General features: G+C 36.9%; 1 protein-coding gene across 3 annotated transcripts in view; it reads left to right on the top strand.

The window, feature by feature from the left end:
• The first annotated feature begins 3,296 nt into the window (after nucleotides 1–3,296).
• The window catches only part of inf2 (inverted formin 2), a 46,881-nt gene continuing 34,922 nt past the window's right edge, over nucleotides 3,297–15,255 (top strand). Inside the window, exon 1 of one of the 3 annotated variants that reach the window (XM_088648477.1) lies at nucleotides 3,297–3,584. The gene's annotated coding sequence lies outside the window, so the exon portion shown is untranslated. The remainder of the gene's footprint in view (nucleotides 3,585–15,255) is intronic. The other 2 variants (XM_088648476.1, XM_088648474.1) reach the window with 2 other exon arrangements.

A 15,255-nucleotide genomic window follows, 5' to 3' on the forward strand; every position in this document is an offset into this window, starting at 1 on the left:
AAATAACTAACTGACTGAAGTTGTTCATGTGTACTTCCCTCCCCCACCCCCATTATAGTTCAAAAACATGATTCTAGATTCCTGGTGCTTTACCTAGTTGGTCTACTTTACTGTCTGTCTTATAGCTCAAGAAAAAAGGGAATTTATGAAAAATCTGCAAATTAATCTGTGGCTTTCACATTCAAGACACAGCATTATATAAAAGCAGACCTTTAGCAGTTCTAGTTTACCACCAAACCTCAAACAAGGAAATGCACAAACCCAATTCCCCTGGAAACAACCTGAATGCTGAATGAGTACTCCCTCCCTATTAAGAAAACACATATTAAGGTTTCATTTTATAACTCGCAGTTAAACATGATTTAGCCTTAACTTAATTACAAGCAAAGTCTCAATAGGATTTACTACATAATTAAAGAATGAACATTTGTGAACCCTCACACAATTATGCAATGGTGCTCTTATTTGTAATCAGTTGTGTGTATTCTGTCATTATCAGTTTGCATTATTTAGTCTGTTGCAAGTAAGTATCCATTGTGCATACCAGTAAGTATGGAATGTGTGTATTTAACAAAATAAAGTAGCCAAGAACAAATGCTCAGTTACAACCTGGATGGCACCCATTGGCAGAGCAGGCATTTTACTGGGGGTATCCAAGTAAATTTACTTGGTCATGGATGAAATGGCAACCCCTTGTCACTGTATAACACACTTCAGAGTCCAGAGCCCTACCCACACTGCAGCCCAGTGTAGCTGGACCATCTAACAAAACTAATGCTTGCAGAGTAAAGGCTCAGTTGAACACATTTCAAGAATGTAGCTCGGACTTCGACACACAAGAACTGCTTACTTATTTCTGTTCCAACCGTTCTCCCGTCCCATAGGTCTGCCATGAGCAATCAGAACTTTTATGCAATATGTCATTTTGTTTCAGGGTGTTCCGACTTCCCAATATGTACACTTGAAATGCCATTTACAAACCGTCCTCCGCTGAGGTACTGTTTGTCAGACAGTACCTTTAATTATTACAAGGCCCAGATCCATGAATGGCAGTAAAAAACAAAAACCATGCTAGTAATACAGTACTTGTAATACCTTAATAGAAACTATTGTCAAACATTTCCTGTACACCCAATGGATTCCGGTTATATATTACATATTAACAAAAGCCATCATAAAGTGCTGAAGTAACTGATATTAGTAAGAAATAATGGTTGGTAGTGAACTTTTTTACTGAAACTCAGTTGGTCAAAAAAAAAAAAACATCTCTGTGATCGGCTATTAGACAAAAATGAAGCTTTAGTTTAATGGGAAGATCACCAAGCATGGCCCAAAGTAGAGTACATCTATGCCAGTTTTGGAGGGCTGCTCCTGTTTTATAGGTCTCTTTGAATCAGCACCATTCCAAGACCTGGGAATATCATTTAAGATGCTCTAATTAGGCTAGAATGTACCCAAACCAAAACCATGGAACTCCAGGATAGGGTAGGAGAACCCCAAGTCTCGTAAAGAGAGAGTAAGACTAGATAATTAAAGAATGAACTTTGACCATTTGAGAACCCTCACAATTGTGCCATGGTGCTCTTATTTGTAATCAGCTGTGTGCATTTTTTCCCCCCCATTATTTAGTCTGTTGGATACTGACTAGCATTTTGCATACCAGTAAAGTGTGGAATATAATTCTGTATTTCAATTCAATTTATTTTTATATAGCACCTTTCACAACAAGGCTGCCCCAAGGTGCTTAATACTGTACATTGTCAATACAGAACAGAAGACAATGGAGGAGAGGAACCAAAAACTCCTTAGTAAGGAGAGGAAAAACCTCTAGAGGTCCAAGGTCATCTGGTTGCTCAACCCCTTTGGGAATGCTAACATTATAAAATTTAAAAAAGGAAAAGATGAGGGTATTAATCCATCCAGCCATCATGTCTGTGTGTTAGTACTCCATGCAGATCTCTGTAGATTCCTCCTAAACAATAGCTATTTCCACAATGTCCCTCATGGCAGTGATGCAGCATCCAACTCAGATGGTACCCAGCCCGGGCACCATCCAGACATGTGGGGAGGAGAATAGGATAGTTTGGTCAGAACACATGTACAGGTGGTGGGCCAACACAGAGAAACACAATGGCATGTACAGCAGCACCAGCAGCCATGGTTGCAGCAGGCTATAATGTAACAATGTACTTTATGTAACAAAATAAAGTAGCCGAGAACAAATGCTCTCGGGAAACAAAGTCTACAGTGAGTGCTGCATAATTGAATGATCCATCAACCAAAAACTCAATTTTGCAAATATTCAAACATGGTTATTTGGTTCACATTAAATTGCATATTCTCTTACGTCTTCAATGTATTACACTAAGAACTTGAATATTTAATCGTGGAACTCACATAACCAAAAAATTATTAAAGCACCCAAAATCCCTGGTTAAATACCTAGGGATTTTATTAAATCTGTTTTTTACATTACTGTAATATACACATCACACTACTGAATACACTAACATTTTTATAGGGAAGTATAAAACCCATTGCAATAGCTATAAAAGAACTTGGAGAAAATTTGTTTTGTTATGCGCCTTGGTAAAAGTACAAATTTCCCATAATACATACTGTGTGGGAGTTAAATTCAGCACCCACACACTGGCTGTTAGTGTTTCAGTGGCACAAGTGCTGTTGAACTCATTTTAGGTATCCTTGCCAATACAACATTTCAGATGTCCTTTCACAGAGCCAGAGCAGTGTGAGAGAAAGTAGTTGCAAAAAACATGCATACTCCCTCAGATTATACCTTCTCCCTTATTAAACATCTTTTTTTTTTTTAGGTTACTGGACAGTTTTTTTTTTGCTATATTTTTTGGAAAGAAAATCCCACTGTAACTTTCATGTTTCCCCCCCCCCCCCCCCCGCTGTAGGCTCTCTCATTTCAAGTCTCATGTCCTTACAGAGTATCCGGGGAAAAAAAAAGAATAAGTTCAGAATTTCGTGGATAATGGCAGGACACATTATAGGACTGATTAGGACCGGCCAATTTAAAGGGTCTGTGTTTTCATGTTTGGCTGGTTTTACATCATGTCTTATCCAGCCCTGTCGCCTGATTCAAAGGCCCTTACATTCCTGCGATCTGCCTTCAGGGCAGAGAGGTTTCTTCAACTCGGCGGTAGCGAAGAGAAAGGACAGGGGCTATTTTCATGCAATTGTTTTAGTAAAAATTGACGCACTTTCCTAAACTGCTGTGGGTAGAAAAATAAAAACGTAAAATAAAACTGGATTTTTTTTTTTTTTTTTTTTACAGAAATATACACAGGATCCGACTGTGCACATCTGGAAAATTCCAATAAAGTTGTGGCGAGCTCCGAGGAAGAAGGGAGGAGTTTGCCAGCTGCTAGAACGGTCACACCCATGACCTACTGTATAGATATAGCGGAGTGCAGGAGCTTCACGGTACCAGAGCCGTAGGATATCCATAAACCGCAGATTGCATAGATTTACCTCTTCTGTAGATAACGCTAAAGAGGATTTTAATACGACTAAGAAATAATTTTACACCGGAGGCATTTAGCATAGCCGTAAACGAGGTAAGATGAAGTTTGTAGATACAGAATTCTATGAAACTTGCATATCGGTGAAGAATCATTGTATTTTTATACGTTTTAAGCAAAGCGATTCCTTAATTTTCTCGTTTTCAGTTGTGATTATTATCGTGCTTTTACTTTCATTCATGATAATTTCGCTGTAATGAAAACTGATTTTTCCTCTCCTTTAGTCAACTAAGAAGGGAATTCAAGTAACTGCACTGAAGCTGTAAGGCGAATGGCTTTTCTTTTTAATAATGTCTGTAGCTGTACAATTTCAGGATCTTTTTGTTTTGCTTATGGAAAGGCTGAGTCATATAACGGGATTTCTGAATTTTATTTGCAACAGCCAATCGCTTGAATTCGGAAGCGAGAGAGTAACATTAAAGCTAAACTGCAAACCGCTACTTTTAATAAAAAGTACAGTACACTTACAGTACATTTGCTACGAAAAAGTTCAAAGATTAGAAAAAGTGAAATTGTTTTTTTAAAGAATGATCTTTTGAGAATTGATCATTTAAACAGAAAACGAATGTCATGCGTTTCAAGATGAGTAAATAAACATTTAAGGTGCTTTTAAAGCCAAAGCACGAAATCTGATTGAGGTTTGAAACAAATCATTTCTAATTGAATCCACGTGTATTAAATTACCTATTCCATTGATAGTTCTAGTTATACTGTACCTAGTTTAAAAATGACGACGTCTTTGAGCGGTGATGGAATTTAGTGATGTAATCTCAGGAGTGAATGCTGATGAACAGCTTCAGACATTCCACCCCAAAAAGAATGAAGTACAACTCCGAACCTATAGCAATCTACAGTATGTGGTACTTGACGTGAAAACTAGTCTTCCGATTTGTCTCGCTTTTTTATATCCGAGCTATTAGGATCCTTCTACTCTTGAATTGCCGATCAGACAACTAATAAACTTTTGTATAGTCACCATGTCAAAATTAGAAAAAGACCTGATAATTCTGTCAATACCAGCATGACTGTGATAAGTGACTAAGACGCGTTGTTACATAAATGCTCAACAATTATTTCCTCAATAAGCCCTTTTTAAAAGTGGAAATTTCAAAGTTAAATATAAACACTAATTATGTAAGCACTGCGTTCAAAAGCACTTTCAATTTCCATTCCACTGTTGCATTTAGAGGTTTTCTTTGACTGGGAGACCATGAGATCAGTTTATTTAGATCTAAGCCTATAGTCCGTTAGGGAAGCACAGCAAATGACTGCGATTCGAACAGAATTAGACAATTAAAGGACTAAGATGCACGGAGTTGCGTTTCTGTATTCTCCTTCCAAGACAACTACTGGTTTTTGCTCAGATATGCTTTTTACAGAAGCATATTTTCAATTAAATGGGTTTCACAATTTCGCTGTAATATGCTCTGCTGCCTGTTTTTGTTAGCAGTGGTTTCTGAAGGCACGGAGTGGCTCATCCTCCATGTTGTGCTTGTCAGTGTTTTAAGAGAAAAATCTATCACAATTCTAATCACAGGCACCTTTACAGTCCCTCCAAAAAATATTGAAGGTGGGGTGGATTAACCTCCCGCAAGCCTAACGCAAGAACCGCCCCGCCACTAATTGCAAGCTATGGTGTCATCTTGCATTTCTAGAATGTCGCCAAGTTTCATTTTCTCAGACATATCATACTGGGAGAATTTATAAAATGTTACATTTCCATAACCAAAATAAATATGGATAAGCTATATTACTTACTTCAAAGCTGCATGTTGCTAAGTGAGAAAAGAAAAAGGATCTCTAATTACTGCATAAAGGTTCTCTTTGCAACTTCAGGCCCCTTTTTCTTGTGATGTCAGTCTTTAGTGGGTTAATTGATTTACCAATCAGAAACCCCCACTTCTAGCATTCTCATGCAGTGCACTTGCTTTAAATTACATCTAAATGTGTGAATTAGATCTACAGATGACAAAGACCAAAAAAAGGAAAGGAAAAGGAATTCCAGTGTTTACATTGTGGGCTAAGAGAGACTATAAAGGGGGAATAACAAGGTAAGTTGCCAGTGTTGGTCCACAAAGCATTACCTTTCAGGGACTTTTACCTATTGTTTCAGGTTGCAGGAATGTGAAACTGTGTCTATGGTCACCATTGTAGAGGAGAATTTATTCACTATTAACTTATTTGGCTAAATGAAGTAATCAAGTTTAAACATCTAGGTAATGCTGAATTTATACAGCCTATCACAAAGCAATGACGCCTGACCAATATGCATTGTAGGTAATCAGTTCTGTCTTTTCTCCCTCTTACTTTAATTTAATATTTTAATATTAAAAGAATGTGCAGAGTTCTTTTTCATTTCATTTTGCAGAATGTGCAAAAGAATGTGAAAAATGAAACATTTAAAAATATATATTTTTGCGGTTTTATTTTAAAGTGCTTTGAGGCAATATCATATGATGAAAGACGTTACATTAAATACATCTTGAAAGTGGAGGCCAACACATTTGTTATTGCTTTTCTTGGGACTTCTTTTTTTAGTTGTACATTCATTTCTGTTTGAATTTATTACCAGTGAACAAACCTCTTGCGCCTAAAGAGCAGCTATTACAATTTTCTTATACCTAACCTGCATAATAGTAAAATCTTCACACTTTTGTATCAGTCCTATCAAAGGAAAATTATTACATTCAAATTGAGTATGTAATAATTGATTCTGTTTGGTCTAGAGTTATTTGAGGCATTTTGGAAACTGTACTTGTTCCTGATCTCTGGGTTTCCATTATCAGATCTCGACACTCCTCATAGAGGAATTCTGTGGTTAAATCTAAATTGGACCAGTTTCTTTACGCAAACAGTCAGCATTTGTCTATGACCCCCTAGTTATTGTGGATTTTTAACAAGTCATGCCTTTTCCTGTTGGAAGAAATTCAATTGTCATCTTCCGGAAACTTGTGTCTTGTGGTTTTGCTGTAAAAATTATTTGAGCTATGTACTGTATAGTATGTAAGGTTATGACAGACTCTTGTCATTTGTCCAGATTATTTAGAACTTCTCAAATTACTCTAATTGGCCTACTAAAACAGCTATTCAGTCTTCACAGTTGCTTTTTCGATATTGGTTATATTTACTTTCTGTGACAGAAGGATGATCAATCCTAAAGCGAAAGGTCACTATTGGAGAGTTTAGTACAATTAAAGTCTCAATCTTATTATAAAGAAAATGGAATTGGTATGAGTCTAGTACGTTCCCACTGTGTCAATGGTGTAAATATTGGTCTTCTCTATAGCCATGCATCGGAATGCTGTTCATGGTTAATGCACCAGAAACTGTGGATTTGTGTCTGAGCCATTGGTTGCATTGTATTGTGATGCAATTGACTAGATAATGTATAACCCATGTGTGTGGAGCCATGTGCACATTTATCAGCTGGTATAAAGGTTGCTTCTTTGCAGGTTTCTCTACATGAAAATGTATTCTATTTCTGCTATTTGTAAATAAGTAAAATAGGGCTGTGTCTCCCTAGTCAGCTGCAGCTTAACAGAACTGGAGCAGTTTAAGCCAATAATTTGTTGAATTGGCTCATGAAAGGCTGAGCTGGAATGTGATGATATGCAATAAGTTTGCCTTACCATACATTTATAGGACATGTGAACTGGATAGGTGCTCCAACAGGAAGAAGCATTATTTATTTTCATGCTTTAAAGTTATTCTGACCTGGAGCCATCGCTGTGATGACTCAGAGGATCATTTTGCATTCTGAGTGACTACACTGATCATTGCAGCTTTGATTCATATCCTTGAATAGATGAAACAGGGTGTTTCTTGAAAACAGTAATTATTTGCAAAGATCTGAACAAATTCAGTGACAATAGACTCCAGAAGTTAAAAGCCCCTACCTTTGTTGACACATCTGAAACCTGTGGCTGCAGTAGACTTACATGGTGCCGTGTTACAATTAGTTTCTCAGTTCATTTACTTAGGCTGCAGTATCTCAAACAGTAGCCTACTGTAGGTGTGGAAGATGAACCAGTATCGGCTTGATCTTTTCAAAACTGTTTCATAAGCCATTAATGTCTAGAACAAGGTTATTCAGAATTTGAATCACTTTGAAAGATTAACTTTCCCTACAACTGCTGCTTTCTGTTTGCTCTGTATTTATAGTGGTGGCAGAGGAAGAAAGTATATTGAGCATCAAAAGATGCTTCTAATTGCAACAAAGTCATAAAGTTATTGACTGGAAAATTACAAACTTTTTTGTTGGGTGTGCTGACATTGAATTGAACAGACATGACATGGGTAAATTCATTATGATTAACATTTGTCATCAGTAGGGTTAATCAACAGGGGCTCTAATGTGAAAGTCACAGACTAGTAGCTCATTTACCATGGCATGCAATACAAGCTGTACATCTGTGACACAAGCTTTGCAACAGGTTCCAAAGGACGTCTTGCTAGATATTGTACCATTCGTCTTGTAGGGACTAGATATTCAAATAAATATTCAATGCGCCTCAGGTCTACTGCATAAGATGTCCAAAATATGGGAACATAATCTCTAAGGGTAGCTTAGATGTGGAAAATGAAGAAATATTGAAATAAAAATAGTCACAAACAAAAGGAGGGCATTTAGCAACCTATTAGTTAGTAGTTCATTGATTCAAGCATCTCATCAAGCCATTTCTTAATACAAGCTAGTGAATCCACTTCATACTCTTGTAAGCTTGGGTAAAAGCGTGTTTTCGTGTAGTTTCTGCTTGTCATCTGGTTCATGTTTCTCTTCTCTTTCTGAAAAGCTAGTCTTTTCTGCCAGTGAGGGCTAAGGAAAAACATAATCTCATTATGTTTTCTATTCAAGACAAAAAATGTTCAGTTCCTTGAGCCACTCGGTGTTGGTGACTTAATTATGCGGTCCTTCATTTTTATTTTTTTTTGCCCTTTGTCTTTGCTCTCCATGTAATCTCTCTTAAGATTTTCTTTGGTTTCTCCCCTGACATTCTCATTTAAATCTTTCTGGATTTCTTAGTCTCTCACATCTAGTGATTATATGATACTTATATAGCTTAAGTGATTTTGGCTATTTCAGGAATACAAAAATTCATTGGATTTTCATCAGTTTCTAACCATTTCTAATCAGGTCTAACCATTGCTAATTGTACACCAGGAATAAAGCCATAAAACTGTTTTGGATTCAAAACAGTATTTCCAAAAAGCAAGTAATAAACTAAAAATAAAGTTATAACTGCAACAGGGAGATGGAGTTGGGGCAGCCCAGAAGTACCACTTTGATATCAAGATGTATCAAGGATGGTTGGATGAGCATAAACAATCCTTTAAATGCAATAATCCCTGACCTTTGGATCAAAAGCATGACTAAACTTCTCTTCAGAATGTTCTTATTGGCCATCAGTTTTGTTTTTTTCATATCATTAGAAGAACTGCCTTGGATTAGCCTTCAGAAGCCCTGGGGATTTCTGAATCATATGGAAACAAATGCTTAAGCTTATGTCACCTGCTGCATGAGCACCGAGTAATAGAATAAGTCTGTCTTGTGTAGAATAATCAGTCATGTGAGGCATGGTTCCTCTTTCACAATGTAGATATTGGCCTTTTTGCTCAAAAGAAGAGTTTCATCAACATTAATATCTAAAGTGCAATGTCTGTTCTCTTAAATGATTACAGCTTGTGTCTGAGTAAAAGTACAAGCTGCTTCCTCCTCTGTTTCACCTGAGAATTTCAAGATGTGTCCCTCCCCTGAGGATTTCAAATGCATGAACAACTCCCCATGCTCTAAAAGAATCAAGCATTAGAATGCTTCTCTTGATGTTTTAAATTAACATAAAGTCTCCTAGCCCTTTCCACAATAATGCCTAAACACTGCATTATACCATTAATCGTGATCCTACAGTAAAATGATTAACAGTTTCTCAACTTGCACTAGAAGTCTAAAATACTGTTTAGTTATCACAATCAATTGCATAGGAGCCAGTACCTTATTACTCATTTTTAGGTTTAGACATCCAAAATGCATTGAGATCTCCTCTTTTTTTCAGATCTCTTATTACCATTTTTGTTTCCATGTTTCTTAGAAAAAAAACTTTAGATTCATACTTTTCTGCTATCATCGTGGGCAAAGTAACCCCTTCTGGAAACATTTTAGAAATGCCCAGATTTACCAAGTAAAAATGGAATGGGAAGAGAAACAGAGCCTCTTTGTTCTGTGCTGACAGTCTCCCTGAATATTGATGCACATGTATTATCTTTTGAACTTGTTTGTTACCATGGTGTTGTGCAAGCACGAGCCTCAATAAGTTAAAACCATCACCAGATATCTGAAACGGGCAGTGAATTTATAAAGGTGATGTTTGTAAATATAAACAGAGGTATGCGTCGCTCGTCGACTGAGAGGTTTAGCTCCACCTCCCCAGGCACCATTTACCTGTTGTCACTGGTTAATGGATTCATTGTTCTGTAAAATCACCCGGGAATGGTAAAACAGGTTTAATTATATTAGTCTGACTAATTTTATCTTCTGTTCAAAGTTCCCAAACTAATCTAGTCAATAAGTTCATTGATTTGCAGTGCAAAGATAAAAATTGATTTCTTTTGAACAATCACAGCAAGAACAATCCCGGATTTGATCAGGGACTGTGGCCAGTGTTTTATAGGCCTGGAATATGATGGTATTTACTCCTGTCCAATGAAAACAATGTCCTCTGCAGCTCCGTTGGAGACTTGTAGATTCTGGTATGAAAAAAGTGGGGGTGTAAAGGATTGTCAGTGGGGGAAAAAAAATGAATTTATTAACATGAAAAAGGTATTCGTTCTGCTGACCAAATAGGAGAAATAGTACTAAAGACTCAAAAAGTTTTTATTCCAATTAAGCTGTTTAAGTTTATTATTGAGCTGTTTGCTTAACTGCATCATTATAAATCGGCACACTGGATATCCACCCCTGGCGTTCTTTTTTTTTTATTATTATTCCTGGTATTTGAGGCTCAAAGAGAACCACAGAATGTCCATAAAATATTCTGTATGTGTTGTATTATTAACATCCTAAGCATGGTTAGATGAATTGGTTAATTAATTAATACAAGTAACTGTCAAGTGTCATTTTTAGAAACTCAGATTTAGCTTTGTGCTCTGTGAAGTGTGGCCTTAACCCCAAGATTTTGTATTTGTTTCATTAGTAGAAATTTATTTTACGGATCACATGCAAGCCTTGTGTTGCTTCTTACTTACTGAAAGCTTAATGAGCAATGGTAAGTAATTAATGCATAGCTAATTCGGGGCTTGTTAGTGCAATAGATAGGCTATGTTTTGGGCATTTATTAGTGACAATAACAAAAGTACTGAGTTAGCATTTATACAGGTGTTTTTCATCATTTGGTAAGTGTTAACAGACAATATTCTTCACCTTTTCAGGCCAACTAATCAATGGACTGTTGCAGGTAGCCAGTTCCATGTTAGTTTTCCACTGCTTTACAAACTGAAGGGATACTGCCTCCCTCTTTCTGATCCTTCTTTTGAAATTCCTATGAACAACAGAGTAAAGCTAGGTCAGTCTCTTAACAGGAATTCAGACCTCTAGAAAGTTTATACTAACGTAGTCTAGAGCAGATTTTTGTTTCGGAAATATTTTGTAGCCGCTTAGTTACAGCGTGTTTCTGATAACTTTGATCAGTGTTCATTCAAATGTTTTGCCTTAGTGGCAGGGTTGAGAGTGGAAGCTAATGAAGGTGCTGTTTTTTGATAGAACTTGTACTCTTAACAATGAAGAGCTGTGCATACTGAGCACAAAGTCTGTCTTGGCTGTCTGTCAAAACAGTGAACATTCCCTGAGAAGTTTAAGCATTGCTGTTGAATAAAATAATTCATGGGTCTATGTCATGTTTCTTGCAATAAAAAAGCTCTTAAGTGTTTTTAGTGACAACTGTGAGTTGTTATATTTACTGTGAGTACAATTTGGTGTTCTCTTCAAAATGCCATTAAGAAAGCACTTTGCCAATTATTGTGCAATAAATAACACCTTTACGTTTATAAATGTCACGGGTAGAATTTTAAGAAAATAATACTTAGGACGTTAATTATGTTAAGTTCAGGTAGTAACATGCATGCCTTTCTTTGAAAATAACACTGAAGGTTTTATTATTCTTTCTGTAACACATACCTCTTCCAAGAAGAGGACAAGAGTTGTGTAGCAACTTCACTTAAGTGGTATTGGTTTCATACACAGGCCATGCTTGTTAGTTTCAGAAGGTAGTTATCTGGTAGATATAATTACTGATGTCGGGGATAGAACTTTATTAATGCAGAATATCCTAAGCTTACAAAACGAATATGAAGAGGATCTTAAATCAAAAGAGAAGGGGGCTATTTGAATACGTTTTTATACAGGATGTGACGGTTTGGGCCTGTTTATGTGTTATCTGCAAATGAATATACTGTACCATTTAAGATATAGTTGGGTGTAGACTGAGCTCCTTTATATATATATATTAAGCTTAAAAATTTAGAATGTTTTTGTTCAGGTTAAAGGCAATGCTAGATGGGCCCCTGCTCATTTGTAAGTCTTCCTGCATTGTTAATCTCTGAATGGTCTTTGAGTAGGAACAGTCTTTGACTTGTTGGTATACCAACAGATAGCATCTTGTCATCCATGTAATCCATGCCAAAGGAGGATTTACCAAAAGCACTGGCAGCAGGGAAGTAACACGTGCATGTGACTTTTGAGTTTTTTATAATATAATTACATTTTAGTGAAAAATGTTACTTTGCTATGTACAATGCTTTTAAGTTTAATTGTTAGGTATATCGTAAATTAATGCAATAGATGTTACTGGATACATGAAAGGTAATCCTACCAGTTTTTATACCAATTGATCCTATCCTTATCATTTGTATTGTGACTGTACTGTTGCATTGGAAAATTGGATCTTCCCTCATTAATATATTAGTAGCAAAAATATTATGTAATTTCCGTCAGGACACAAAGGTTGGAAGTTGTGGTTTTAACTAAAGAGCCACCTTTGGAACACTTGCAAATAGCTTTGAATTTGTCAAATGGATGTTCTGGAAAAAATTTAAAGAAAATCTTTAAACCTTTTTTGAGGTATTACGGAGCAAACAACGTTTACCAAAATACAAGATGTAATGCACCACTTTGGAATTTCCTGTTCTTATGCATTTCAGCATGTCTGCACTTATACTACCATGGAAAGGATGACTACTACTCACCTGTTATTGTGAAATGAGCACTATTGAGCAATATGGCATTTTTTCACTCTGCGAATCCAACTGTGATGGCAGAGGAGTTTGCAATGATTAGGGAAATGATGCAGCTCTCACTGGAGCTGGAGGGCTTTACAAATGTTTTCTTAACATTAATGAAGATATGCTACTCTATCCAAATGAAAATTGCCTCTGTACCCTGTATTGAAATCGGAACAATTCATGTTAACCCTGTACATGTGACCTGGTATGAAAATGTATCTATGCGTACAGTTCTTGTGCTGTTACGCCAGCGAAATGCCAGATGGGTGGTTTACATTCACAAAGAACATTTACACAAGAGACTGACATCATGAAATCTGGGTTTGCAGTGTGATATCTGGTTTAAATTAACTGAAAGCGCAGTGATAATCTGCTTTAATTAACCTGCAAAGCCTTGTGTGCTTGTTTAGTACCGCTCCCCTTCTTGTCCCTGAGGATGTCTGAATAGGAGCTCGTTTACATTTTCACCTGAAATGTGGATTTCCTTGTGAATATGGGTGTGGATTTTGTATTTCATGTCATTCCCACCTGAATGGGATTTGGCGTGGCCTTTTCCAGGGCTGTTTTTGTGCACCACAAACATGCTTGTGTATGGCTGCTTCTTGGGCCAATGCCACCGCAGGTAAAGATCCCCAGTGACAGCACTGCGAGCTCACCTGACATGTTCCAGGTGTGGTTGTTAGGCAGCAAGCAGAGGGTACTATTCACCCAGTCACAGTGGCCAGTGTGTTTCCACTCGGGGAATGCCAGTAACGGCAAACTAATATTTCCTAGACTATAGCCAGTGATTTCAGGATTCAGTAAGAACCTACAGTATAAAACAGAAAGCTCCCTACTGTTGTTTCTTATATCACAGAAAAAATTACAGATGCTTTTTTTGGTTAAAGTCCAGTGGGGGATTGATCTAAAAAAGGAGGCAGCAGAGGAATCTGGTTGTTGACTCTGTCTCGCGGTTCTGGGAATCCTGAGATTTGATTCTGTCCATTAGCATCTCTCTGTGTGGGGTTTTCTCCTTGTGCTCTGGCTTCCTCAGAGATGTCAGGGATTTGTTTGACAAATCTACATTGTTGCTTTCTGTAGTCCTATAATAGGCCATCATCACTGTCAGGAAAAGAGCTGTCCCAACCAGAGGAAGTTGTCAATTTTGTGGAATAGAGTCTGTTTTATGCAATCTTCAATACAAATAAGCAGCTTTCTGTTAGTGCTTGTGAATGGACAAAGAGTGGAACATAATATTATTTCAGGTTTTTTCAAGTCACATTATCAAAATAAGTACTTTATATAATCATTACTACTTTGTGACATTTAATTTGCTCTTTTGTGCTTAATGATGCCTTCATGCAGTATGGCAGAAGCACATCTTCAGATTATAAAGTACATGTTCCTGGAAGAACTGCAGTCCGCTTTTTCATAGAAGCGTAAACTCACTGTTCCGGAACATAATTTGATGGAATGCAAGTATAAAGTCTCCTAAAAACATTACTTTGTGACAGAAGGGGGGAAGGTTAGTCTTTCTTTGTGAGTGAAGGTGAATCAAAGATTTTTATCTTGCAAATGTGGTTTGGCTGTTGTAATGCAATCCTCCACCCTGATTCCTCAGAATCATTGAAATTGCTCAGATGCCAAAATGTGACTGAAGCAAATGCAGTAATCAAAAATTGACAGGCATAGCACACTTCACTTCCCAGAGCCACCACTTAGATGTCTTTTAATTTGTTTTTTGTTGTCTCCTAGGTAATGATGAATTTTCAGACTTCCAAAAAATGTTACATTTAGAGCTTTTATTAAATACTGGTGTAGATTTTACACGTGCCACAATAACAGATACAGGAGTGTTCTTGTACTATTTACTAAAGATTAAAAACAAAAACTCTACTTGTCAGTTCTGTTTGTTTTGTAGTTTTGAGTTTTAAGGTGTCGAGTGACCTCGGCACAATATGGCCACAATACAGTATATGGTCAATATACAGTAGAAGAGTTAGAAGTATAGTCCAAGTCAAAGGTTTGAGTACAGTACACCTTCTTGAAACCAGGTGTTTCATGATTATCTGTGCTATAAACTTATCTATAAACAATATTTAATTACATGATACAGTATGTGTACTTATACGCTTAAGTGAACTGCATTGAAAATGACAATTTTTAATTTTCAGTAAAATGAACACCCAAAGCAAGCAGATTTCAGTCTGAAGCCCTGGTTAGTTAAATGTCAGAAATGTGTATAACATGGTGTTAGAACACTAAAATAAGTTTAAAATTGTCTTTGTTAGGTGTTCTCACAGTTAACTAGCAAGTTAGGTTGCGTGAAGCTAGCCTCAAAGGTCCAGTTTCTGTGTTTTTGGCCCAGGCAAGTCTCTTCCTCTTATTCTGCACTCTTAACAATGGTTTCTCTGCAACAGTTGTTCCTGGTAGGTCGGCTTCACACAACCTCATCTGA

Source organism: Lepisosteus platostomus, chromosome 10, assembly GCF_059453375.1.
Source record: "Lepisosteus platostomus isolate fLepPlt1 chromosome 10, fLepPlt1.hap1, whole genome shotgun sequence".
In the NCBI taxonomy this organism is placed as follows: Eukaryota; Metazoa; Chordata; class Actinopteri; order Semionotiformes; family Lepisosteidae; genus Lepisosteus; species Lepisosteus platostomus.